This window comes from Nanorana parkeri, unplaced genomic scaffold, assembly GCF_000935625.1.
Source record: "Nanorana parkeri isolate BGI_ZX_2015 unplaced genomic scaffold, ASM93562v1 scaffold758, whole genome shotgun sequence".
Classification (NCBI taxonomy): Eukaryota; Metazoa; Chordata; class Amphibia; order Anura; family Dicroglossidae; genus Nanorana; species Nanorana parkeri.
In genome coordinates this window covers 795,133-799,808 of record NW_017307026.1, presented here as the reverse complement: position 1 = coordinate 799,808, position 4,676 = coordinate 795,133, and positions in this window count along the sequence as shown.

The following is a 4,676-nucleotide window of genomic DNA, read 5'->3' as shown; positions in this document are numbered from 1 at the left end:
GGATCTGCTAAGCTGAACCTCTGGCAGGCTACTCGCTGCTGAGCGGCATTCGGCTCGGCTGTTCTGCTCGGTCCCTCTGTGGGACCGAGCAGAACAGAAAAATAGTTAAAGTACAAAAAAATAAATGAAAAATGTTCTATTGGCCAGCGGTTCTGCTGCCGTCAAAAATAAATAAATAATAATTTTTGCCATAGGAATGCATTGCTAGATTCCTATTGGCTATTTCAATTTGCGATAGCAAACTAGCTATTGCACCCGCCCTCTGCTGCTGTCAATCACTAGAGGGGACCTGATGGAAAACTGCAGGTTCCCTCTGCTGATTGATAGCAGCAGTGGGTGGGTGCAATAGCGAGTTTGCTATTGGCTATTGCAAATTGAAATAATCTAGGAATCTAGCAATGCATTCCTGTGGTGAAAATTTTTTTTTTTATTCTGACGGCAGCCAACAGCTCGGATGTCAGAATAAAAAAAAAGAAAAAGCAGGGAAAGGTTTACTCTGCTAGAGCAGAGTAAACCTTTCTTGGAAAAAGTGTTTCTCTCCAGGGCGGCCGGGAGCGGGAGACTCCCAGAGTGCCCGGGAGAGTTGGGCTGTCTGGAGATCAGTGTCCCTGGTTAGATTGTAACCAGGGACGCTGATCTTTCTGCAAGTGGCCGGAGCCAGCCATGAGATGACGGCTGGCTCCGCCCAGCTGTCAAAAGCAGGCTGTCGGCCGGCCATTCCGCCAGCTTCGGCTTTCAGCGCAGCTCAGTCGAGCCGAGGCATATGCCTTCGGTTCGACTGAGCCGTTCGGCCAAGTTTCGGGAGCTGTACGGGCTATAGTGAATCTACTCTTATGTGCTCTACTGAACCAAAGGGGTCCTGGGGCCGAAGCTAGCTGAAGAATCAGCCGAAGCTACGGCTAGATGCTTCGGCTGCTTCGTGAATAGACCACCTAGACTCTGGAAAGATATCTGGAAAGCACACCTTGGTCCCTAATGCCCTGTTCTCACTGTTAGCGCACGTGTCTTAATGCACATTGCTGTAAGACAGATCCTTTGTTTAATTGGGCTGCCTAACGCACCAAAAAAAATCACATGTTGTGCTGCACTGGAACGTAAGTGCATTTAGAAGGTGTGTTTGGGTGCCATTCAGAATGGTTTCATGTAGTACATGTATGAATGGTATATAGTGCATGGCCAGTATGCATTTAGGTGTTTATACCACCTGTATGTATGTATGTATGTATGTATATACAGTGGTACCTCGGTTCACGAACTTAATCCGTTCCACTATTCTGGTCACGAACCAAATCAAACTGTGATCAGACCGCGATCGCGACTAGAGGAAGCCACGACCATGTGTCAGAGCAGGGAAGATGGCTGCGGTTGTGTTCGTCACCCGATGCGGAGTTCGTGAACGGAAGCAAAACTTTGCCGAACTTCCTGTTCGCGAACCGAATTGTTCCCGAACAGAAGCGTTTGTGAACCAAGGTACCACTGTATCTACTGCAGACTTCTGCTGTACTTGAGTAACTAGCCTGTGATACTTTTATAAGCAGGGCATTTTTATTTTTGTGATTTGGTGCCATCACCTATACAACGTATATAGGCTATATCCCTGGCCATAAAGGAGCTTACTCTGTACTGTCACAACAAGAGTAATATTACAGACACAAGCACACTCTGTGGGGCCAGGTTTGGAGGGAAGCCAATTAACGTACTGGTATGTTTTGTGGTTGGAAGGGGGCCACTGTCATGTGAGAATGATATGGGATTTCCATATGGATTCTCAGGTGGGAATTAAATCAAGCAAGAGTGAGACTGGCTCTTGCTAATCTATAGTTTACCATACCATGCTGTTACATGACACCATTTCTAGGCATAAATACAATAATGTGAGAATAAAGAGGAACACCAGGAATGATCAAAGTGAACCCTTGCAGCGGGGTTACCCCTGCACTGCAAGGGTTGACTCCTCGTTCTGGTCTAGCGGCTGGATAAAATGAGGCCGGTCCCTGCAGTAGGGTTGCCACCTTTTCTTCAAGCGAAACCCGAACACTCTAGAGATGCACAGACAATTTTTGGGGAAAATTAGTCGTGGCTTATTCATATCTAAATAGCGCCACCCACTCATATGCAAATATTACAGGTGAGACTATTTTCAGTGGGGGGCCAGTAGCGCCTATCTTAATTTTGGTTGCCCCTGTCTGCCTGACATCTTGTGTCTGGGTTTCTGCTGCCATGAAACCCGAACACAGCATTCAAAACCCGAACTGTTCGGGTGAATCCTGGACAGGTGGCAACCCTACCCTGCAGCCTTTTCTCCCTTGGGCTCTGGTGGTCTAAGGACCTGTGACATCATTACGTCTAATGCCGGTCTATTCACCTCCATTAGACGTGAGGACACCAAGGGACATTCCACAGCCAGAGTGGAGGGGCAAGAGGTGAATGCTGGCTGCCACAGGACTGAGGATCATCATCTGTATTCCAGCCCCTAAACAAAAATTAGCAGTTAACCTTTTGTAGAATGGGGGTAGCTGCACTGCAAAGGTTACATTTTTAAGTCTTCTTTATGCACTAAAATGACTTTCTAAACTAGATTGCTGTCCCCTAAGCTCGTATGTCTGTTAAAAAGGAATTCCACTTGAAACTATTGTTGTGCGGATGTTGGGCCTAAACACAGCAGAGATGGAGGTAGTCATATACAAGGAATATATGCTTTTAAAAGGAGTGCCAGATATGCCTCCTGAGCTGAAAATAAAAGCAGCACTCCTTGGATTGCGAATCACACATATCATTGGGCTGTACAACTATTTTGGGGCATTATTTGTAGGGATTTACAGTATAACTCCAAGAAGGAAGGTAACTAATAGACAGACCAGCACATATGTACAACCTGTACGATAGCTTATGCATAAGTGACATGGGGGAGCTATAGCTGCAGGGCTACAAGCTGGCCTATTCAGCAATCCAGAACACATGAAGAAGGATAAAAGACTATGCTGGAGCTTCTAATACTTCACATGTTGGGGGGCCTGGACCAAAAAGTAAAGTACCTGGGAATCTAGGATTTATAGTTCTTTGGTAGTTTAAGTTGAGAATACAGTAGAACAGCATTCTGGTACATGTAGTTCCTCAGAATGTAATGTTATGAAGGGCAACTAATTTGTTTCAGTTGCCTTTCCGGATTGGTCTCTTTTTCCAGTAAATGTTTGCCAATTGTCTGAAAAGGGAGCTTTCACCTCCAACGCTTCTGTGACCAGAGGTGATTGACGCTTCAGTGCCTAGGTTAAATTTGGTAGCATCAGGATGCTCAGGTAACTTGACTATAATTCTGTGACTAATTTGTCAGTGTGGCAGCAGGTTCTGAGAGCTATAACTATGCACAAATGCACATTTCTAGCTCTCAGTTGCAACATTACTTAAAGAAGAAATCCGGGCAGTTACAAAAATTAACCCTTGCAGTGGGGCTACCCCCTGCATTGCAAGGGTTAAGTGCTCTTTTTGGTCTAGTGTCTAAAATAAAAAAGATATATTCACCCGATCCTTGGTCCCACAGCGATGACTGGTCACCTCTCCCCCCCTCTCTGATTGTGGAATGTACCTCGGCATCCTCATATCCAATGCAAGTGAATGGATGCAATGACATCAAGGGGTCCCTAGACTGCCGGAAGGTAGAAGAGGCTTTGGGGACTGGTCAAGCAGCCAGGCGGGACCGAGGATCAGGTGAATATATTATTTCTTTATTTTAGACCATAGACCAACATGAGAATGTAACCCTTGCAGTGTGGAGGTAGCCCCACTACAAGGGTTCATTTTTTTTAACATAAATATTTTTTATTGAGTTTTTCACAGACAGAAAATTAAAACAACATACAAAGGCAGCGTCAGGTGAGCATCCTTGAGAATAATAGCATAGCTGTAAATAATAACAACCATATCAGCAATGTATATGACATTGTGCCCAGATTCGAGCCGTGCCTCCGCCCAAAGTCTTGTCCCTGCCATGAGGGTCTCAGACTGCTAAAGCCCCCCCCGAGCGGGGTCAACGCTGTTGAGTCGGGTGAGGAACTGGGTCTTCAGCATCAGGTTAGAAACAAGAAATCCTGCGAAAGCGCCTTGCAAAAACAACATAACAATTGACTCACAACACGACAAGACAAGTGGACATGGGGGGGGGGGGGGTAGAGGATGATTACGTGGTCAAGTAGAGCAGATCATGCATTTATGTCATTGTCCTAAACTCATCCATAAACATTAGCCATGGCCTCCATCTGGACTGGAATGACTCAGACCTGTCCAGCCACTCGGCAATCAGCTCCTCAGATCTCATTAGACGGCACATTTCCGCGGTCCATTACCCCAGGGTTGGAATCACCTGAGAGTTCCAATGTCTCTGGATCAACGCCCTAGCGGCGTTTACCAAGGGTTCATGTTTTAACTGCCCAGAGATGTTCTTTAATGTTCTTGCAGCATGTAGCCGTGTGCATGGGAACTTAAAAGGCCATTTTGCAGTCAATTTGGTTTTTTTTGCAGCTGCAAACCTACTCCCTGTTATAAGCTTTGAAGTGAACCTTTACCCCTTTGATTAAAAATCACACCAGCATACAGTACAGCTCTGCATGCTGATATGAAATCATCTTCCATTCATCAGCTAAACAAACATGTTTACATTATACTTACAATTTCTGGTTTTT